The sequence below is a fragment of the Pleurodeles waltl genome, chromosome 7 (assembly GCF_031143425.1).
Source record: "Pleurodeles waltl isolate 20211129_DDA chromosome 7, aPleWal1.hap1.20221129, whole genome shotgun sequence".
Taxonomy (NCBI): Eukaryota; Metazoa; Chordata; class Amphibia; order Caudata; family Salamandridae; genus Pleurodeles; species Pleurodeles waltl.
Window position 1 is genome coordinate 910,041,227 of NC_090446.1, and position 24,022 is coordinate 910,065,248.

Consider the following 24,022-nt stretch of genomic DNA (forward strand, 5'->3'; position numbering starts at 1 on the left):
TTACCATTAAGGGCTAACTGGTATCAAAAGACAACACACAAATGCAAGTTGTCTTTTCTCTATCAGCCAGGGTTGAATATAACTATTTTGGCTATGTAAGGTATAGGAAACCGCTTACGTACCTGCAATTATGGTTTTGTAGTTTGAAACCCTTCTTGATTCATATACCTTGCACAATTCTGCCATCTCACTGTAGGGTAAAGACGTGTCTTGTCTGGTAAAGTTTTTTGGTTATTGAGTGGGAGTAGACATAGGCAGAGCCTTTGTATGATATCAATCGTAATTCCACAATATCCCTCTAAGTGCCCATCATGTTATATTTTGTTTTCTTCATTCTTCCACGAACATCTTCTAATGGGGTAATCTAGAGGGGTTTCAAGCTGCAAAACCATAATTACAGGCAAGTAACTGGTTTCTTTTGCAGCATCAACTCTTTTCTATAGTCACATGTTTCACACAGATTATGCAGCGGTATTCTCTCTTTTGGGAGGTGGGCTAGAGGAGCAAGTGGAAGCAAACAGGTTTTGTGAATACTGAGTGACCTATTGCACTTTTCTCTCTTTAAATTCTTCCTTTATATGCAGCAGTGTTTATTAAAAGCTATGTTCAGAAGCCCATGTGGCTGCCTAATATATTGACCACAAGGATAAGTTTGTTAGAAAGGCCATAGTAGACCCTTTCTTCCTCGTTGAGTGTGCTCTTAGCTTGTAGTTTAGACTCTCACTGACCAGCAAATAGCAGAATTCTATGGTGTGAACAATCTATCTAGCATTAGTGATTTTTGCCACTGGCATTCCTAGGGCTTGTGTAGTGTCTTACTAAAAACTGATCTGTCTTCCCGATGTCTTTGGTTGAATGTATGTAGTATATTACAGCTCTTCCCACATCTAAAATGTGGCATGCCCTTTAAGTTGCATTTGATTGATTTTTGCGGGGTGGGGGGGGAGTGGAGGTGAGAGACACAACAGTAATGCTATAGTTTGATTTACATGAAAAGGTTACTTGACCATAGTTAGGAATTTTGGTGAGTTCTTGGACAACTTTGTCTTTGTGTATTGATACAAATGGTATTTCCACTGTGAGTGCCTGCAGTTCGTTCACCCTTCTTAATGACGCAATAGCTACCAGGAAGACCATCTATAAAGATATTAAAATGATTTGTGCATGGGTTTGAAAGGTCATTAAACTTGCGAGGATTAAATTAAGTTCCACTGTGGAGTAGGTGTTGCTCTAGCAGGGTAGAGTCTATTACAGTGGTTCCCAACCTTTTGACTTCTGTGGACTGCAACTTTATCATTACTGGAACCCAGGAACCCCCACTGAATCATTATTGGAATCAAGACCCCACAACTGAGAGGCGGGGAGCCCAGTCTAAACATTGTCGATTTGAACTGCTAAACAATACACATAAAATACAGTAGAAAGCATTCATCAAAAACATGCACAAATGATAACACATTTTATCGAATGTGCAAACAAATACAGAAAGGTTTGAGCTTTTCTAAGTTCATCTGAAGCCACATACCATCCATACTATATTCTGGTTGATGCATCTGCACTGCTCCCACAAATTTTTCAGAGGATTATAATTACACTTTTAGCCTCCAATTTCGAATTTCTGACATTTACAGTACATTAAAAAAAATTCAATTGTACATTTAGTACCTTATTTATATACACTTCATAAATCCATTAACATTATTTAATTTTCTAAGCAGTGGTGGACTCAGTGAAGAGGATTCGTGAACCTCCAGGGGTCCCTGGACCACAGGTTGGGAAACACTGGCCTATTAGATTCAGCCACAAATCTCTTATTGAGAGGGATAGTGGTAGCAGTGGACCCTAGTCAGTTTAACAATGTGGCTACTTGTATGAAATTTTGTTGGGGTTGGTAATAGTTGTTTGCCCCCTCTAACCAGTCATCCAGGTAAGTATACACATGAAATGCATTCCTCCTACTACAAGTTTTTGTGAACACTCTGGGTGTGCATTTGATGCCTAAGGCTAAGGGCATTAGCCTGAACTAGTAAGTGTCAAACCTTTGATATCGTCTGTGAGAGTGATGTGTGAGAATACAGAAACAGGACTGTTCGATCTAATGTTGCTAAGTCGTTACCCCTTCCAGTTATTACGTTCCTGTTTTTTTTTTTTTTTTTTTTAACTCCTGCTGTAGTAAAAAAAAATCTTTATTTCCAAATGTAGAGGAAAAACGGATCAAACCAAATACAATTCCCCATACCCCCCGTCATAACAACTGTGCACAACTAAGAGTATGCAATAAATACATTACAGTGCACATTGCCGAGTACTTCTACTGTTTTGTCACCTTGTTTGGTGGCTTTGCTACAAAGTCTGCACCAGTGCTTCCCAAACATTTTTAGAACACACCCCACTTTTTAGAACGACAACCTTTCACAACCCATTTACCTTTAATGGACTTTGAGGGGTGATTTTTTAATTTAATTAAAGCATCATTTAATAGCGCATTGCCATTTACAGGCATCGCATTTTCCATTGAAATGGCCCCTAACTTTGCAGACATACCGTTTTACTAATAAAACTATATAGCACTCAAATGATATGGGGAAATCGGGTTTCTGTAAATGTTTATCATTTGTGCATCACCAAGTAAAGTATCTTGATTTGTTGTGATCCTATTTAAATCTGATTTCAACACAATACAGAACTACAAAAAATGTGCTTCAATTTTGCATTCTTAACTGCAAAATGCATAACAGTTCATTTATAGGTATTTACAGTGGGCTGTGTGTTGCAAAAAGACGTCCTTTCACACTATGTACTTCAGCAAGATTGCCACAGAATTCACTTTAAAAACTCCTCCCATTTTGCAGCCAGAGGAATAAAGTAACACCAATCTCATAGCAAAAGAATAAGCAGCAAATTGTCAGAAAACAAACCCTGACATATGACCTCGGTCTTTGAAGCATCAGCAAATGTCACAAGATAAACACAGAATTGAAAGTAATCTTTATTTATTGCTTCGACTTTCCCGACCCACAGTTTGGGAAACGCTGGCCGATTTAACAGCCATGTTTTACAATATTTACAAACTCTGCCATGGCTGAGCCTGAGCCTGGCTGCAAAAGGAGGAGGGTTATACATGGGGCTAGTTACCCCAGCATGAAGAAAAAAAAAAAAAATCCTAGCTACAGAAACCTCAACTAAAAGAAATCCTGGCCTTCGGTAGAGAGGAAGCTCCTTCGTGGAGATTTTTGATGCCATGCAGTAAAAGTCAGGCCCTGGGAAGCCACAAAACCGATCAACCTGCTTTCAATCAAGATCACTACCCTTGGGACATGGAATGTGAGGACCATGCACGAGATCAGCAAGACAGCCAAGTAATTGTATTTATATAGCGCTTACTATGCCTGACACATAGTAGTGCTTTTCAGAGAGTAGCACTCTACTCCGGAAGCCAATGGTGGATTAGTGGTGAATTACTAGCAGGAAGGAGTGGTCGAGCCAGCCAACAAAAAAAAGCGGGCAGATTTTCCTAGCGCTCCGAAGGGTGCTCCAGGGATGTATTTATCCACCACCATCCTGTCTTTATGCAGCCTTAAATAAATGCAGGGGTGTGCGAATCGCCTGTAGCACCCCAACAGCTGCAGGGTGAATTCGAGAGCCCAGCAGCATACAGCCAAACCTGTGCCACAACGGCTGACCCGGCCTGTCTTTACAACCCCCCTATCCCCTTGTTCCCACTCCCCCCCCCCCCCCCCCCCCCCACCCCGGAAAACTGATTTCTGTCTCCCATCTGGCCCAGCTCTCATCACATCCTCCTTTCTGCCTTCATCTGTTATCCGGGCCCCCCGAATCTCCAGCTAAGGGATGGGAACTGAGGCAGACCTTTGAACTCCACCCCCAAGTGGATGACAACTGCACTGGAGCTTCGGCTCGGAGACTGGTGCGCTCTGCAGCCCTGGGGGATATCTCCCACGTTCTACCCCCCTCACCGATAACAGCTCCCAGCCTCCTCCCCAAGCCTGGCGGATTTAACTGGAGGTGCCTATTCCCAGCAGCCGATAATGAGTGGACGTCCCACAGTCACTAGTCACCAGGGGAGCGCCTGTGTGGTGCGTGTGAGTTCAAATCAATATGATCTTTAGATGGGATGGCCCCACCTTGACGCCTGAAGGCCTCAAATTATACATGTTGCACCAAGGGCCACATTAACAGCTACTCAGCCGTGAACTGCGGGGCCTGTGGCTGATTATACAACCCCGTCTCACCCCCCCACAGCGAATACACCCCATGGACTTGGCCTTCTGAACCCTTTAACCTGCTCTTATGCTACATGAGAATATTATGACTGCAATGAGGGAGACACAAGAGCATCAGAGTGCCAAACCGACATAACTGCATCGACTGCGGCTTCCTACACTGTATACTACAGAAGAGAGGCCCGGCTCTAGCTCTATAGCACCTCTATGCCACAATACTGACTGTGAACCAAAAGCACTAGCTTCTGTATGTGACCGCTCGCCTATGAGGTGGACCCCTCTGGCTACTCATGGCTTTGTAGGTCACTGTGATCGGCCTCCTACATTGGCATCAATCTCCTCAACTACTGCGTTCAGTGTTGGGGTCACTGACTGTTTGAAGCACTCAGCGAACACGAGAGTTGGTACTGCAGTTCCTACACCGTGTGCCTGGTCCACATAGCACCAACCTAGAACGACTGCTGGTCTGGTCCGTCCGCCCCAGATATAACTCCTCGTGATTCACTGCGGGCTGTCCACCTGTACGCAGGGTGCCATAATTGGACGCACCCAAAGCATTAAGCCAGCCCCAGTGCCAAGGTGGGATCTCCCTTAAGTGTTACAAGCGCCATCTGATGGATCTCTCGCCTGCACAGGAGAGGACTACTTACCACAGTCAACAACGGGACCTGCTTCGGACAAGCTAGACCTTATCCTGAAAGAAATCCGTATAACCAGAGTGGCCACCAAACATCGCATCGGCACCAGCATCTGGCACAGGCCTTCTCTGAGACGACCATCACAAGCTCTCAGACAGGGTTAAAACGAGGGAAATGGAAATTACAACACTGGCCAAGTAGCCGAAAACCATGCGGCGGAAATAGGAACTGCACCACCATCACAACAGAATGGAGAATGCGGAGGGTTGATCCCGGCGTAAATATATCCCCATAATAGAGTTGCCTGCAGGAACAGAGGGGCCAAATGACATGCACTTCGTGGAAACTTGGCTGAAGACTAAAGTGACCATCCCAAGGGCTCTGCAACATATTCTCTGTGGAAAGAGCACATAGAGTAACCCACTTGTCGTCCCCCACTGGGGCTGCCTTCAAGAGCTTCTGTAGCCCAAATCATGAATTATAAGGACCAGGACATGTTGCTCCAGAAAGCGAGAGACAGTACCCCAAATGCTTTTGACAATGTTCATGTGACACTTTCCCTGGATTATATCCTAGCAGTACAACAAAAGCGATCCGCCTCCTTCGCGGACAAGGGGTAGCTCCGACTGCTTGCCTCTGTCTAAGCAGACTCATCCAGATGGCCTCAGATGCTTCTTGGCAAGGGTGTTCCTCCACATCACCCTCAATACATGTACTGCATTCTGTTTAACTGTACTACTGTATTGGGTCCCCGCTTGTCGTCCCTCATCGGTGACGCATAAAGAGCTTCTGTAGCCCAAATCATGAATTACAAGGACCGGGACATGTTGCTCCAGAAAGCGAGACACAGTGCCCCAAATGCTCTGGACAATATTCATGAGAGACTTTCCCTGGAATATATCCTAGCGGTACGACAAAAGCAATCCTCTTCCTTCGCGGCCAAGGAGTAGCTCCGAGCGGAAGACATACAATATGCTTTGATGTTCCCAGCTCGCTTGCGGGCTCCCTTTCTGCTTGCCTCTGTCTATGCAGACTCATCCAGATAGCCTCAGATGCTTCTTGGCAAGGGTGTTCCTCCACATCACCCTTGATACACATACTGCATTCTATTTAACGTCATTTGATATGCTGTACTACTGTACTGGGTCCCCGCTTGTCCCTCGTCCGGGACGCATAAAGAGCTACTGTAGTTCAAATCCTGAATTACAAGAACCGGGACAAGTTGCTCAAGAAAGTGAAAGGCAGTGCCCCAAATGCTTTCGACAATACTCATGTGACTTTTCATGGATGGTATCCTAGCAGTACAACAAAAGCGATCCTCCTTCCTTGTTTCCAAGGGGTAGCTCAGAGCAGAAGGCATACAATATACTTTCATGCTCCCAGCTCGCCTGCAAGTGATTCATGACTAAAAGAACAAGTTACTTACCTTCGGTAATGCTTTTTCTGGTGGATACAGTAGCTACCTGTGGATTTCTCACCTTATGAATTCTCCCAGTGCACCAGCAATTTTTTTCCTAGCTCCTCACGTCTAGGAGGACGTCACAATAGCACTGCTCCACATGAGACTCTGTCTGACGTCATCGGAGCCATAAGGAGTCCTCGCAGAAATGCTGCCGTCAGTTTCACCTTTTTTTACTGTGCCTTCCAGACGAACAGGTGAATACCGATCTGACAAGCACAACATGTGCCAATTCAACAAATATAAATATATATACATACAAAAATATATAAATTACAGTATCTGTTTATATAAACATATAAAAACAAATATATACATACTCTCTATGGCAATAATCAAATTCTTGGTATGACCAGACAGGCAACAGGGAGAAAGTTGGGACTGTATGGAATCCACAGGTAGCTACTGTATCCACCAGAATGAAAATGTCACTTACCCAGTGTACATCTGTTCGTGGCATCAGTCGCAGTAGATTCGCATGTTCTGCAATAGCTCGCCATCTGGTGTTGGGCCGGAGTGTTACAAGTTGTTTTTCTTCGAAGAAGTCTTTCGAGTCACGGGACCGAGTGACTCCTCCTTTTGTCTCCATTGCGCATGGGCGTCGACTCCATCTTCGATTGTTTTTCCCCGCAGAGGGTGAGGTAGGAGTTGAATTGTAGTAATAGTGCCCATGCAATGGAGTGACTAGGTATGCACTTATTTAAGGTTGAGATGATACATATATAAATAATTGAAGGTAACTTCCAAACTGCTACAGGCTCCCGGGGAGGCGGGTGGGCACATGCGAATCTACTGCGACTGATGCCACGAACAGATGTACACTGGGTAAGTGACATTTTCAGTTCGATGGCATCTGTCGCTGTAGATACGCATGTTCTGCAATAGACTAGTAAGCAGTTATTTCCCCAAAAGCGGTGGATCAGCCTGTAGGAGCGGAAGTAGTCTGAAATAATGTCCTTAATACAGCTTGACCTACTGTGGCTTGTTGTGCGGATAACACGTCTACACAGTAGTGCTTGGTGAATGTGTGAGGCGTAGACCATGTGGCTGCCTTACATATTTCTTGCATTGGGATGTTTCCTAGAAAGGCCATGGTAGCACCTTTCTTTCTGGTTGAGTGTGCCCTTGGTGTAATGGGCAGCTGTCGTTTAGCTTTAAGGTAGCAGATTTGGATGCATTTAACTATCCATCTGGCGATACCTTGTTTTGAAATTGGGTTTCCTGCATGAGGTTTTTGAAATGCAATAAAGAGCTGTTTAGTCTTTCTGATGTTCTTTGTTCTGTCAATGTAATACATTAATGCTCTTTTGACATCTAATGTATGTAGTGCCCTTTCAGCTACAGTATCTGGCTGTGGAAAGAACACCGGAAGTTCCACTGTTTGATTTAGATGGAACGGTGAAATAACCTTTGGCAAAAATTTAGGATTGGTCCTTAGGACGACCTTATTTTTGTGTAGTTGTATAAAAGGTTCCTGTATAGTAAACGCCTGAATCTCGCTTACTCTTCTCAGGGAAGTAATGGCGATGAGAAATGCCACCTTCCAGGTTAGGAACTGTATGTCGCAGGAGTGCATGGGTTCAAAAGGTGGACCCATAAGTCTAGTTAGGACAACATTTAGGTTCCATGAAGGAACAGGTAGTGTTCTTGGTGGTATAAATCTCCTAAGGCCCTCCATGAATGCTTTAATGACTGGTATTTTATATAGGGAAGTTGAATAGGTAGTCTGCAGGTATGCAGATATTGCTGCAAGGTGAATCTTAGTGGAAGAGAAAGCTAGGTTAGATTTTTGTAAGTGAAGCAAGTAACCCACTACATGTTCTGGAGTTGTGTGTAATGGTTGTATTTGATTAATATGGCAGTAGCAAACAAACCTCTTCCATTTACTTGCATAGCAGTGCCTGGTGGATGGCCTTCTTGCTTGTTTTATGACTTCCATACATTCTTGGGTAAGTTGTAAGTGCCCGAATTCTAGGATTTCAGGAGCCAGATTGCTAGATTCAGCGATGCTGGATCTGGGTGTCTGATATTTTGGTTGTGCTGTGTCAACAGATCTGGCCTGTTGGGCAATTTGATGCAGGGTACCACTGATAGGTCTAGCAGCGTTGTGTACCAGGGTTGCCTTGCCCAAGTTGGTGCTATCAATATGAGTTTGAGTTTGTTTTGACTGAGTTTGTTTACCAGGTAAGGAAGGAGAGGGAGAGGAGGAAAAGCGTAAGCAAATATCCCTGACCAGTTCATCCATAGGGCATTGCCTTGGGATTGTTTGTGTGGGTATCTGGATGCGAAGTTTTGGCATTTTGCGTTCTCCCTTGTCGCAAACAAGTCTATCTGAGGTGTTCCCCAGAGTTTGAAATAAGTGTTCAGTATTTGGGGGTGAATTTCCCATTCGTGGACCTGTTGGTGATTTCGAGAGAGATTGTCTGCGAGTTGATTTTGTATCCCTGGTATAAACTGTGCAATTAGGCGAATCTGGTTGTGAATTGCCCAATGCCAAATTTTTTGTGCTAACAGGCTTAACTGCGTGGAGTGCGTCCCTCCCTGCTTGTTTAGATAATACATTGTTGTCATGTTGTCTGTTTTGACGAGAATGTATTTGTGAACTATTATTGGTTGGAAAGCTTTTAGTGCTTGAAAAACTGCAAGAAGTTCTAGGTGATTGATATGCAGTTTTGTTTGATGTACGTTCCATTGTCCTTGTATGCTGTGTTGATCGAGGTGTGCTCCCCACCCTGTCATGGAAGCATCTGTTATTACGTATTGTGGCACTGGGTCTTGGAAAGGCCGCCCCTTGTTTAAATTTATGTTGTTCCACCACAGAAGCGAGAGGTAAGTTTGGCGGTCTATTAACACCAGATCTAGAAGGTGACCCTGTGCTTGAGACCACTGTGATGCTAGGCATTGTTGTAAGGGCCTCATGTGCAGTCTTGCGTTTGGGACAATGGCTATGCATGATGACATCATGCCTAGGAGTTGTAATACCATCTTTGCTTGTATCTTTTGTGTTGGATACATGCGTTGTATGATGGTGTTGAAATTTTGAATTCTTTGTGGACTTGGAGTGGCTACTCCTTTTGATGTGTCTATTATGGCTCCCAGGTATTGTTGTACCTTGCGTGGCAGAATTTTGGATTTTGTGAAATTGACGGTGAACCCTAGTTTGAAGAGGGTTTGTATGATATGATTTGTGTGATTTGAGCACTCTATTAACGAATGGGCCTTGATTAGCCAGTCGTCTAGATATGGGAACACATGTATTTGCTGCCTTCTGATGTGTGCAGCGACTACCGCTAGACATTTGGTAAAGACCCTTGGTGCGGTTGTTAATCCGAAAGGCAGTACCTTGAATTGGTAATGTATTCCTTTGAATACAAACCTTAGGTATTTCCTGTGCGATGGGTGTATTGGTATATGGAAATAAGCATCCTTGAGGTCTAAAGTTGCCATGTAGTCGTGCAGCTTTAGCAATGGCAATACTTCTTGTAGTGTGACCATGTGGAAGTGGTCTGATTTGATGAAAGTGTTGACTACTCTGAGGTCTAAGATTGGTCTTAGTGTTTTGTCCTTCTTTGGTATCAGAAAGTACAGTGAGTAAACTCCTGTGTTTATTTGTGTGTTTGGCACTAATTCGATTGCATTCTTTTGCAATAGTGCCTGCACTTCTATCTCTAGGAGATTGGAATGGTGTGTTGTTAAATTTTGTGCTTTTGGTGGTATGTTTGGAGGGAACTGTAGAAATTCTATGCAGTAACCATGTTGGATAATTGCTAGAACCCAAGTGTCTGTAGTGATTTTCTCCCATGCTCTGTAATAATGACCTATTCGTCCCCCCACTGGTGTTGTGTGGAGGGGGTGAGTGACATGTGAGTCACTGTTTAGTAGTAGGGGTTTTGGGGCTTTGGAATCTTCCTCTATTTCTAGGGAATTGCCCTCCTCTATATTGTCCCCGAAAACCTCCTCTATACTGTCCTTGGTAACTGGACGGTGTGGCTTGTGAGGTGCTGGCTTGTGTGCTTTGACCCCGAAACCCCCCTCGAAAGGGCGTTTTACGGAATGAGCTGTAATTCCCTCTGCTCTGCGGGGAGTAGAGTGCGCCCATGGCTTTGGCAGTGTCCGTATCTTTTTTGAGTTTCTCAATCGCTGTGTCCACTTCTGGACCGAACAGTTCTTTTTCATTAAAAGGCATATTGAGAACTGCTTGTTGAATCTCTGGTTTAAATCCAGACGTTCGGAGCCATGCATGCCTTCTGATAGTTACAGATGTATTAATTGTCCGTGCAGCTGTATCTGCAGCGTCCATGGAGGAGCGGATCTGGTTGTTGGAGATGGCCTGTCCCTCCTCAACCACTTGTTTTGCCCTATTTTGGAAGTCTTTGGGCAGATGTTCAATGAGATGTTGCATCTCGTCCCAGTGGGCTCTGTCATAGCGCGCAAGTAGTGCCTGGGAGTTCGCGATGCGCCACTGGTTTGCAGCTTGTGCTGCGACTCTCTTACCAGCTGCATCAAACTTGCGGCTTTCTTTATCTGGGGGTGGTGCATCTCCAGATGTGTGAGAGTTGGCCCTTTTCCTAGCTGCTCCTACAACAACAGAGTCTGGTGGCAGCTGTGTTGTGATGAAAGCCGGGTCCGTAGGAGGCGGCTTATACTTTTTTTCCACCCTTGGTGTGATTGCCCTACTTTTGACCGGGTCCTTAAATATGTCTTTTGCGCGCCGGAGCATACCAGGGAGCATAGGCAGGCTTTGGTAGGAGCTGTGGGTGGAGGAGAGTGTGTTGAACAAGAAATCATCCTCGACCTGTTCTGAGTGGAGGCTTACGTTGTGAAATTGTGCTGCTCTAGCCACCACCTGAGAGTACGCGGTGCTGTCTTCTGGTGGAGATGGTTTTGTAGGGTATGCCTCTGGGCTGTTATCTGACACTGGGGCGTCGTATAGGTCCCATGCGTCCTGGTCTTGGTCACCCTGGCTCATGGTGGTGTGAGCTGGGGAGTGTGATGGCGTTTGTGCTGGTGAAACGTTAATCACGGGCGGAGGAGAGGGTGGTGGTGTAACTCTTTTCACCACTTTTGGTTGTGGTGCTTGTTCCGTCTGGAACTCCAACCTTCTCTTTCTCCTAATGGGGGGAAGGGTGCTTATCTTTCCTGTCCCCTGCTGAATGAAGATACGCTTTTGCGTATGGTCCGCATCAGTTGCTTGTAGCTCTTCCTCAAACCTATGCTTCTGCATTTGGGAGGTTAGCGAGTGCTCTTCTGTATAAGAGCCTGAAGCTGGGTCGTTTGCAGTTTGTTTCGGCATGGAAACTTTGTCTGCGTGTTTTTTCGGCTCCGAGGTGACTTTTTTTCTTTTCGGGGCCGAAACCTCTCGGCGTCGATCTGTTTCGGTGCCGCTGTCTCGGCGTCGAGCCGTGTCCACACCGGCATCTCGGTGTCGAGGCTTGTCTCCAGCACTTTCTCGGTCCCGAGAAGGCTGCGTGCCGGTGTCTCGACCGGAGTCGGACGATCTCGGCACTGTTTGGGCCTTTTTCGGTGCCGACGGTCGGTCACCGATTTTATGGGTTGAGCCATGGCCTGGTGGCAGTGGCGTCCCCTGGGCCTTGTAAATGTTTCTTTGTGTGGTTTTCGACGTCTTACTCACGGTTTGTGTATCGTCGAATCCTTCGGAGTCTGAGTCTTGGATCGAGAAGGTACCTTCCTCTTCCTGTTCCTCGAACTCCCGTCGGGCTGTCGGTGCGGACGCCATTTGAAGTCTTCTGGCTCGACGGTCTCGGAGTGTTTTTCGGGACCGGAACGCACGACAGGCCTCGCAGGTGTCTTCGCTGTGCTCAGGTGACAGGCACAGGTTGCAGACCAAGTGTTGGTCTGTGTAGGGGTATTTATTGTGGCATTTGGGGCAGAAACGGAAAGGGGTCCGTTCCATCGGCGTTCTTCAGCACGCGGTCGGGCCGACCAGGCCCCGACGGAGGATCGAAAAACTACCCCGAAGGGCACCGGAGCTCTTCGATCTTCGATGCGGTGTTGAATCTAAGTACGCCGATCCCGAACGCAACAATACCGACGAAAATCTTCCGAAATTAACTATGTTTTCTGTTCCGAAACTCGGAGCGACAGGAACACGTCCGAACCCGATGGCGGAAAAAAAAACAATCGAAGATGGAGTCGACGCCCATGCGCAATGGAGACAAAAGGAGGAGTCACTCGGTCCCGTGACTCGAAAGACTTCTTCGAAGAAAAACAACTTGTAACACTCCGGCCCAACACCAGATGGCGAGCTATTGCAGAACATGCGTATCTACAGCGACAGATGCCATCGAACATAGCGTTACTGAAGGTAAGTAACTTGCTCTCCTGATGGATACAACTGCCTGAGGATTCCTCACCTTATGAACAGAATCCCAAAGCAGTCCTGCACTCGGAGGTGGGTGCCTGACTGGGCAAACCAAGAAGTCCTGCAAAACAGAATGGGCAAAATGGCCATCCCTACTAATTTCCGAGTCTAAGCACTAATGCTTTGCGAAAGTGTGGAGGGAAGCCCAAGTTGCTGCCTTACAAATATCAACAACTGGAACATCTCTGGCTAAAGCCGAAGCAGCAGACTTAGCCCTGGTAGAATGGACCCTAATACCCTCTGGAGGAATCTTCTTTGCTAGCGAATAACAAATCTTTATGCAAAGAATGACCCACCTTGAAAGAGTTCTCTTGTGGATGGCTGTAGGAAGTTGGCTCTGTATGCACTATTTCAAAGTAGGGAATAGTATGTACAGAGTCCAAGGGTTCCCCTTAGAGGTAAGATAGTGTCAAAAAGAGATAATACTAATGCTCTATTTTGTGGTAGTGTGGTCGAGCAGTAGGCTTATCAAAGGAGTAGTGTTAAGCATTTGTTGTACACACACACAGGCAATAAATGAGGAACACACACTCAGAGACAATTCCAGGCCAATAGGTTTTTGTATAGAAAAATATCTTTTCTTAGTTTATTTTAAGAACCACAGGTTCAAATTCTACATGTAATATCTCATTTGAAAGGTATTGCAGGTAAGTACTTTAGGAACTTTGAATAATCACAATAGCATATATAATTTTTACATAAAACACATATAGCTATTTTAAAAGTGGACACAGTGCAATTTTCAACAGTTCCTGGGGGAGGTAAGTTATTGTTAGTTCTTGCAGGTAAGTAAACCACCTACGGGGTTCCAATTGGGGTCCAAGGTAGCCCACCGTTGGGGGTTCAGAGCAACCCCAAAGTCACCACACCAGCAGCTCAGGGCCGGTCAGGTGCAGAGGTCAAAGAGGTGCCCAAAACACATAGGCTTCAAAGGAGAAGGGGGTGCCCCGGTTCCAGTCTGCCAGCAGGTAGGTACCCGTGTCTTCGGAAGGCAGACCAGGGGGGTTTTGTAGGGCACCGGGGGGGACACAAGTCCACACAAAAAGTACACCCTCAGCAGCGCGGGGGCGGCCGGGTGCAGTTTGTAAACAAGCGTCGGGTTTGTAATAGGAATCAATGGGAGACCAAGGGGTCTCTTCAGCAGTGCAGGCAGGCAAGGGGGGGGCTCCTCGGGGTAGCCACCACCTGGGCAAGGGAGAGGGCCTCCTGGGGGTCACTCCTGCACTGGAGTTCCGATCCTTCAGGTCCTGGGGGCTGCGGGTGCAGGGCCTTTTCCAGGCGTCAGGATTTCAGAGTCAGGCAGTCGCGGTCAGGGGGAGCCTCGGGATTCCCTCTGCAGGCGTCGCTGTGGGGGCTCAGGGGGGACAATATGGTTACTCACAGTCTTGGAGTCGCCGGAGGGTCCTCCCTGTAGCGTTGTTTCTCCACCAGTCGAGTCGGGGTCGCCGGGTACAGAGTTGCAAGTCTCACGCTTCTTGCGGGGATTGAAGGGGTCTTTAAATCTGCTCCTCTGGAAACAAAGTTGCAGTCTTTGTTGAACAGGGCCGCTGTTCTCTGGAGTTTCTTGGTCTTTTGGAAGCAGGGCAGTCCTCTGAGGATTCAGAGGTTGCTGGTCCTGGGGAAAGCGTCGCTGGAGCAGTTTTCTTCTGAAGGAGGGAGTCAGGCCGGTAGGGCTGGGGCCAAAGCAGTTGGTGTCTCCGTCTTCTCTGCAGGGGTTTTTCAGTTCAGCAGTCCTCTTCTTCGTAAGTTGCAGGAATCTGAGTTCCTAGGTTCAGGGGAGCCCCTAAATACAGAATTTAGGGGTGTGTTTAGGTCTGGGAGGGCAGTAGCCAATGGCTACTAGCCCTGAGGGTGGCTACACCCTCTTTGTGCCTCCTCCCAAGGGGAGGGGGTCACATTCCTATCCCTATTGGGGGAATCCTCCATCTGCAAGATGGAGGATTTCTAAAAGTCAGTCACCTCAGCTCAGGTTGCCTTAGGGGCTGTGCTGACTGGCCAGTGACAACTCCTTGTTTTTCTCATTATCTCTCCTGGACTTGCTGCCAAAAGTGGGGGCTGTGTCCAGGGGGCGGGCATCTCCACTCGCTGGAATGCCCTGGGGCTTTGTAACACGAAGCCTGAGCCTTTGAGGCTCACTGCTAGGTGTCACAGTTCCTGCAGGGGGGAGGTGTGAAGCATCTCCACCCAGAGCAGGCTTTTCTTTCTGTCCCCAGAGAGCACAAAGGCTCTCACCACATGGGGTCAGAAACTCGTCTCTCAGCAGCAGGCTAGCAGAGACCAGTCAGTCCTGCACGGAACAATTGGGTAAAATACAGAGGGTATCTCTAAGATGCCCTCTGTGTGCATTTTTTAATAAATCCAACACTGGCATCAGTGTGGGTTTATTATTCTGAGAAGTTTGATACTAAACTTCCCAGTATTCAGTGTAGCCATTATGGAGCTGTGGAGTTCGTTTTTGACAGACTCCCAGACCATATTCTCTTATGGCTACCCTGCACTTACAATGTCTAAGGTTTTGCTTAGACACTGTAGGGGCATAGTGCTAATGCACATATGCCCTCACCTGTGGTCTAGTGCACCCTGCCTTAGGGCTGTAAGGCCTGCTAGTGGGGTGACTTACCTATGCCACAGGCAGTGTGAGGTTGGCATGGCACCCTGAGGGGAGTGCCATGTCGACTTAGTCATTTTATCCCCACCAGCACACACAAGCTGGCAAGCAGTGTGTCTGTGCTGGGTGAGGGGTCCCTAGGGTGGCATAAGACATGCTGCAGCCCTTAGAGACCTTCCCTGGCATCAGGGCCCTTGGTACCAGGGGTACCAGTTACAAGGGACTTACCTGGGTGCCAGAGTTGTGCCAATTGTGGAGACAATGGTACATTTTAGGTGAAAGAACACTGGTGCTGGGGCCTGGTTAGCAGGATCCCAGCACACTTCTCAGTCAAGTCAGTATCAGGCAAAAAGTGGGGGGTAACTGCAACAGGGAGCCATTTCTTTACAATGGCTTTACCCTTCATTTTGCCCACATATCAGATGATAAGCGGATCTTTCAATTCTGAGGTCCCTCGTCCTCTCAATGTAGAAACTCAGAGCCCTTCTTGGATCCAAGCGGTGTAGTCTTTCCTCTTCCTTTGAAGGATGAGGAAGAGGGTAAAAGTACGGGAGTGTTATAGATTGTCCCAGATGAACGAGAGTAACTACTTTAGGAAGGAAGGCCGTCCTGGTTCTTAGCACCACCTTGTCAGCATGAAAGGTAGTAAAAGAAGGTTTCACACTAAGAGCCTGAAGCTCGCTTACACGTCTAGCTGACGTGATGGCTGTTAGAAAAACTGTCTTTAAAGCTAAAAGCCTCAATGTGCAAGTATGCCTAGGCTCAAATGGTAAACCCATCAAAAAAGTCCGAACTTAATTCAAATCCCACGGAGGCATTAAACACGGAGTGGGAGAAATCTTGTTAGTTAACCCTTCAAGGACCTATGAACTATAAGGGACTTAAATAAGGAAGGCTGGTCAGGAAGGCAAAGAAAAGCAGACAGCGCTGGTAAATAGCCTTTCACTGTCGCAACTGGGTAACCCTTCGGTGCCAAGGAAAGTGCAAACTGCAAAATATCAGATAAACGGGCTTTAAGGGATCAATTTGTCTCTCTCCACACCAAGTAACAAATTTCGTCCATCTACTGACACACAGTCTTGGTGGAGTTTTGCCTGGCCGATAACATCCACCACTTCTGGAGGGAGAGAAATAGAACTCAGATTACCCTGTTCAATCTCCAGGCATGTAGGTGGAGGTGGAGGTGTTGAACATGCCCCTGCGACTGCAAGAGGAGGTCTACCCTGTGAGGGAGACGGAGTGGAGAGCACAGTGAGAGTTGAAGGAGGTCTGTATGCCACACCTTTCTTGGCCAATCCAGGGCTATTAATATGACTTAGGCCCGGTCTTGGCGAATCTTCCTCAGAACTCAAGGAATTAAGGGTATGGGAGGAAACGCATAAAGCAGATGGTCGCACCAGGACAGCTGAAAAGAGTCCCCCAGTGCCCCCTGCATGGATACTGGAGCCTGCAGAACAACGGGCAGTGTGCGTTCTCGCCAGTGGCAAACAGGTCTATCTGAGGAACTCCCCACATCCAGAAGACGTGAAGAACCACGTCCGGATGGAGATGCCACTCGTGATTGGCCGAGAAGTGCTGACAGACTGTCCGCACGAACACTAAGAACTCCGGCCAGATGGTTTGCTACTATGCAATTCTGATGGTCCTGTGCCCAGGACCAGAGATGAAGAGCCTCTTTGCAGAGAAGGTACGACCCTACTCCTCCCTGCTTGTTGATATACCACACCGCTGTGGTGTTGTCTGACAGGACTTGAACTGACTGACCACGAATGGATGGGAGGAAGGCCTTGAGAGCCAGACATATCGCCTGTAATTCTAAAAAAAGTGATGTTAAACATTTTTTCTACTGGAGACCAAAGTCCTTTGATCTCCAAGTCCCCCAGGTGAGCTCCCCACCCTAGAGTAGAAGCATCTGTTATGACTGATCACCAGAGGTGGAACACAAAACGGCCTTCCTTGAGAGAGGTTGCCGTCCACAGTCCACCATCATATATCCACTGCAGCATCTTTGGATATCCTCAAGATCCCCTTTGTGTTGAAACAACTGCTTGCAGAGGCACCACTGGAGAGCCCACATGTGCTAACGTGCATGAGTGATCAACAGAATGCAGGAAGCGAACAGACCAGGCAGACGTAGGACCTTGAGGACTGGAACAGCTGCTCCCTTTTGAAACACTGGAATCATCACCTGAATCATCTGTGGAGGAGGAAAGGCCTAATTCAATGTTGTGTCCAGTACTGCCCCTATGACCAGGAGGCGCTGGGAGGGCTCTAGGTTAAACTTGGGCACATTTACCGTCAAGCCCAGGTTGAACAACAACTGGGTTGTCACCTGGAAATGATGCACCACAAGCTCTGGGAACACAGCTTTGATAAGCCAATCGTCCAGCTAAGGGAATACAGATGTTCCCCTACCTTCTGAGGTCCGCTGCAACCACTGCCATCACCTTTGTAAAGACTTGAGGTGTGGAAGTAAGACCAAAAGGAAGGACCACAAACTGGTAGTGTTGCGACCCTACCAAGAACCTGAGATACTTCCTGTGGGACTTCAGAATAGGGATATGAAAATAAGCATCCTGTAAGACACCATCCAGTCTTCCTTGTTCAACGCAAGAAGCACCTGTGCTAGGGTCAGCATTTTGAACTTCTCCTTTTTGAGGAACCAATTCAAAATACTCATATCCAGGATAGGCCTCAAACGACCATCCTTCTTGGGAATCAGGAAATACCTTGAATAACATCCCCAACCGTTTTCCTGCTCCGGAACCAACTCCACTGCACTTTTTAACAAAAGAGAATGCACCTCCCGCTGAAGCAACAGGAGATGATAATCTGTGTAAAATGAATGACCACGGGGGACTTCCTTAAAGGAAGGGCATAACCTTTTCCCCACTATGCTCAGCACCCTAGAGTCTGATGTAATTAACTCCCACTTGTGGAGAAAATGTAACAGTCTTCCCCTAACGTGTAAAACTTGCTGGTATATGGAATGAAAACTAGGGCTGCGTTCCCGGCTGGACTCCCTCACAAGATGAGGATGAAGCAGAAGGTTGCTCTTTGGTTCCTCGCAATCTCTGAATCTCCGAAAAGATCTAAATGGTGCGGAAGATGAAGCCTGGAGACCCAAAGATTTAGCAGTAGCCGTGCTTTCCTTAAGTCTTTCCAAGGCAGAGTCTGCCTTAGCCCCAAACAGTCTGCAGTGTCCAGACCGGATTGAATGACCTGCTTTGCTGCCGCTTGACTACCTGCAGGAGTTCACTAAACTGCCCCTGCACATCCTGTGGCAAGTTCGATGCAACTGCATTTACTGTGTCCGTTAAGGCATAGATTTATCTCCCCAGCACACATGTAGCATTCAGAGATTTTAAGGCCATGCTGCCTGAGGAGAAGCACTTTTTAGCTGTCTGCCCCATATATTTAGACTCCCTATCTGATGGAACTAGTTATAGTAAATTCAACAATGGCAAATTGTTAGATTTATTTTAACAATCCGTGTGATACCAAACTTGAATTACTTGGCTCCTTTTGGGACTTTATTAATTAAAAACAAAGTCTCCCTATTTTAGCCTATAGAGCCCATTCACTAGTGAGGGGAAAAACGAATTTGGCTATTTTTCCCTCACCAGGGTTTAAAAAATAACTTTTATAAGATTCTTTCTTACAGTTACATAGCACCCAGCCCTAGGGGCACTTAGGGGGTGACTTGTATGCAACAATAGGTAGTTCAAGACTCTGGAAGTACTTTTAATTCCAAAGTCGAATTCGAAGGTAATTATAATTTAAAAGCAGCCAGCAAGACAGAACTTCCTTTGAAATGACACTGGTCACCTCAGCAGTGGACCAATGGGTGCACTACCTATGCTGGGGTCCCTAAACCTACACACCCTAACATATACTAGGGACTTAGAAGTAGGTTGACATAGCCAATTGTAATTAGCCTAATTTGCATATCCACTTTACACAGAGCACTGGTTAGTGGTACCCAGGGCACACCCAAGATTCAGTAAACACTAGTATCTGTCCAAAACATTTTGGGGGTGATTTTCCTACACTGAACCAGAAATGGAATCAAGAGGGAGAGGTGAAAAAGCATAGGCAAATATCCCTGACCAATTCATCAATAGAGTATTGGATATGGGGTGTGGATAACAGGAGAAGTATGGGCATTTTGTGTTTTCTGCTGTGGCGAAAAGATCTATTTGAGGAGTTCCGCACTTGGTGAAATATAGGTGGAGGACTTGTGAGTGGAGTTCTCACTCATGGACTTGTTGCTGTATCCTGCCGAGTAGGTCTTCAAAGTCATTGTACGTGCTTGGGGGGGGGGGGGGGTACTCTGTCACCAGGTGATTGTGGTAGGGGACAGCCCACCTCCATATTGTCTGAGAGAGTTGTAACAATTGGGATGACGGTGTACCCCTTTGTAATGCTGTCCGTGCGGGCTAACAGATAGGTGATGAAGAAAAGCTTTCAAGGAACACTGCCTGAAGATCAAGGTAACTGATGTGTAAGAATTGGTGACTGGGATCCCAAAGGCTCTGTACTGTGAGATCTTGAAGGTGAACGCCCCACCTGTTAGTGATGAGTCTGTGGTCATTATGACCTGAGGCACAGAGTCCAGAAAAGGCTGACTCTTCAACAGGTTGGTGGACTTCCACCATTGCAGAAAACAGCGAGTGTGGTAGTCCAACAACACAAGATCTTCCAAGTGACCCTGTTACTGAGCCCATTGACAAGACAGGCACTGCTGCTGGGGACACACGTGAAGTCTGGCATAGAGTACAATGGCAATGCAAGATGCCATCATACCCAACGGTTGCAAAATGGTCCTCACTGTGTGAGTATGATTCTCCTGAAATTGTGGGATGAGAGTCTGACAATTCTGGACACAAACCAGGTTGGGGGTATGCGAACCCTAGTGTGTGCACATTCAGGATTCCCCCTATGTAAGGCTGAACGTAAGAGGTTGAAGATGACACTTGGAGAAGTTCAGAGTGAATTCTAGTGTGTGAAGGAGGTCCAGTGTCATCGGAGGGTGTTGTTGGCACTGTTGTAAAGTGCTTGCTTCGATGAGCCGGTCATCAAGTTAAGGAAACATGTGAATGTTTTGTCTTCTGAGGTGTGCAGCAACATTTTGTTTAGACTTTGAGAGTGGAAGTGTCCCCAAAAGGAAGCACCCTGAACTAGTAATGTTTGTCTGCAATAACGAACAGTAGTTATTTATCGAAAGGTAACCATGTGGAAATGCTCTGACAATATGCATTTGTCTAATGATTTGAGGTTGAGAATAGGCCAAAGAGGACAGTCTTTTTTAAGAATCAGGAAGTACAGAAAGTATAGTCCCGTCAGTTGGCGTTGCAGTGGAACCAGCTCTATAGCCCCTTTGAGAAGAAGGAACTGGACCTCTTGTTTGAGAAGGACTAGGTGCTCCTGAGATAACCTGTGACTGTGAGAGCGAATATTGGAAGGAGTGGTGGTGAACTCCAGACAATAACCATGTTGGATAATGGAGAGGAGGAGTTAGTCTATGGTAACGTGGTCTCAATGTGGTAGTGTCCACTTGAGGCCCAAAAAGATGCTCCTTGTTGAATGGCATATTAAGGACCGCTTGGTGAATATTAAATTTAAATCCAGAGCAGCACATCCAAGTACCTCTTTGGAGAAGGACGCTGGTGTTGATGCAACGTGCTGCTTTATCAGCAGCGTCCAGGGCACAGCAAATAGAATTATTAGATATTGTCTGCTCCCCAGCAACTATTTGCTGTCTTTCTTTTTCTGAGCTCATCTTGTAAGAACTGGAGGAGCTCCTCCATTTTGTCTCAGTGAGCCTGGTCGTATCTAGCAAACAATGCCTGTGAATTGGAAATACGCCAAGGATTGGTGGCCTGTGTAGCTGCCAGTTTGCCTGCAGCATGAATGTTCTTATTCTCCTGTCTCCTGTAGCCTCACTGTTAGCTTGTTTACAAGCTGTGGTAACTACAATTGAATCAGGTGGAACCTGAGACCTAATGTATATAGGATCAGAGGGAGCAGATTTATACTATTTGTCAACTCTAGGCGTAATAGTCATAGAGCAGACCGGCTCTTTAAAGATTTCGTCTGAGTGACAAAGCATGCTAGGGAGCATTGGGAGTAACTGAATATCCCTGTGTGTGGAGGTAAGGGTATCGAAGAGGAAGTCCTGCTCGATAGAGTCTCTATGCAATTGCACATTGTGAAAGACAGCTACTCGTGCCGCTACTTTTTGGTATGAAATAGTGCCCTCTGGTGGTGAGGGGTGTGCAGGGTAAAAGTCAGAATCATTAGAGAGGATAGGATTGGGGTCATCGGCATCCTAAAGGTCTGGGTCGTGTTGTAGCCCACCTGAATCCACCTCCAGAAAACAAAGGGGAATCCTGAAGAATATAATCTCCCTTAGTGGTGAAGAGGTAGAATGAGGAGGGGAGGCTGGTGGAGGGGAAGAAAGATTCAGAGGAGGTGGAGGAGGTGGCCGAAGAGGCTTATGACATGGACTAGTGACCTTGTCCTTGGTGCTCTTCCTTTGACGTGGATGACGGTCCAAAGCTTCCTGGAAGGAAAGTTTCATTTTCAAAGGTACAGGTGATGATGAAGTAGCAATAATGCGGTTTGTACCGTCCTGATTATGGAGGCGGCGCTGACGAGCGTCCACAATCTCCAGGATAGGCAACACAGGGGAAGGGGTGGCAGAAGACTGACCCAAGTGTCTCTGTTCTGACGATCTCAGCACCATTCGTTTCGGCGCCAAAGACTTCAGTCGGTGCTATTTGGTCAGTGTGGATTGGTCGGCACTGAAAAGGAGGCTGTATGTGTTCAGCTCTGAGCCAAAGCTTGGATCAACAAAGACACAACTTCTTGGTGCGATGCAAAAGAGGTTGAATCAGAGTATGGTGCCTTGGTCTTGGCAGATGGTTTTGATGCTGAGCCAGAAGGATGGGCAGCCAAAGTAGCCTTTTGGTTCAAACCATGGCCTGGTGGCAGTGGCAGATTGGTGACCTCGATGAAGGGCCTTTTTAATAATTTTTTGGGGGCAGCAGGGGTTATGCTACTCACAGATTGTGATGAGGTGATCTTGTGACTTTCAATGTCCGTTTCGATGTCTGAAGAGTCTTGAATGAAGTCTCTCCTCCTGCGTGGGCTCCTCCTTAAAAAGGTCAGGTGTGTCTTCAATCAATGTGCTCTTCAGTCCCAAAGGGTCGTCTTCTATCAGAAAGACCTACAGGCATCACAGGTGGCCTCTTGATGATCAGGAGAGAGGCAGAGATTACACACCAGATGGTGGTCTGTGTGTGGAAACTTTGAATGGCACCTAAGGCAAAAGCGGAAAGAAGTCCATTACATCAGGTCGACATGTCCGTCGGTGCAGCATGAAAGACAGGACCGAGCTGGGTAAAGACACACCGAAGGGTGCGGTCAATGCCCTAACCGATGATTCAAAGCGAGCACTAAGGTGGAAGATGCACGAGCAAGAACAACACTGTTGAAAGAAGGTTAAGGTAAGAGAAAGATTTAGAACCAAAGCGAGTCAAAGACGGAGCAAAGAGACACACACATCGGAACCCAACGGCAGAGAGAAAAACCATCTAACAAAGGAGTCTATGTCCACGCGCATTATCACCAACAGGATGAGTCACTTGATCCCGTGACTCGGAACACTTCTTTGAAGAAAAACAACTTGCACCAAAGCATGTGTACGCATGGCCACACGTGCCATTGAACACACTGTTACTGCAGTGACCAAAATATCCACCTTTTACCATCACTTCGGATGTCCTAAAAGCACAGGCTCGCTGCTGACAACACAGAACACCATATCTCACTATTGAGTATATCAAACTACTCCTAACCCTACTGATATCATCACAGAACACCGTGCCTATCTGCATCATAGAAAATGGTCCTGGTGCTGCAGTCGCAGCTAAACGCCTTGTCTCGCTACAATGGCAACACAAGAGAACTTGACTTTCAATCTGGTGTCTCCCCTTGAGGGAGAAATTAAAGTTTCTGGGAGTGAGCCCAATAAGGTCAGTGGAGATAAACAGTATTAGTAAAGTGACATGGTTTGCAGAGACGTCTGCTCAGGGATTTTTACTTGCTATGGAAGAACAGGACTGAAATGAGTGCGACAACCTTAGGAATAAGGGCTCCTTAACAAGCATGCACGTGGTATGTATTTCTGATGTAATCACTGGAACAACATCTTCTCTCTAGACACCTTGTATTTCTTTTAAACCATAAGAAGCTTGCAGCTTTTAATACAATGTGACAAAGGAAATCAAGAAAAAGAAGGTTCCAGAGAACTTTCCGTGCACTCCAAAGGGGACATTTCTATCAAACTCATGGCTTATGTGAGAATAACTAATAAAGGTCTCACCTGTTTGCCCCATGGCTGAAACAGGTTACATGGTTTTCACCAATTTTTGTTCATAACTGTGGTGGTCCTAGGACACTGGACCAACCTACAAAACATTCCCCATTGAGTGTTTTTTCAGTCTAGGTCATCTCTGAGTCCCCCACTAGATTAGTGGGGACCCCAAAATAACAATCCCTTCCACCATTTAGTGTCTTTTTTAAGCTTGCTCATGGCTGGAACTTTTCTTGTTTTACAGCTGGAAGAAGTTATGTTTTATGAGCCTTATTTGTAATATCATTGCAATAGACATGCTAGCCTTGGAAATG

General features: G+C 46.5%; 1 protein-coding gene across 1 annotated transcript in view; it reads right to left on the reverse strand.

Moving 5' to 3' along the window:
* Positions 1–24,022, reverse strand: part of NDST1 (N-deacetylase and N-sulfotransferase 1) — a 484,786-nt gene that overhangs the window by 242,723 nt on the left and 218,041 nt on the right. The window lies entirely within an intron of this gene.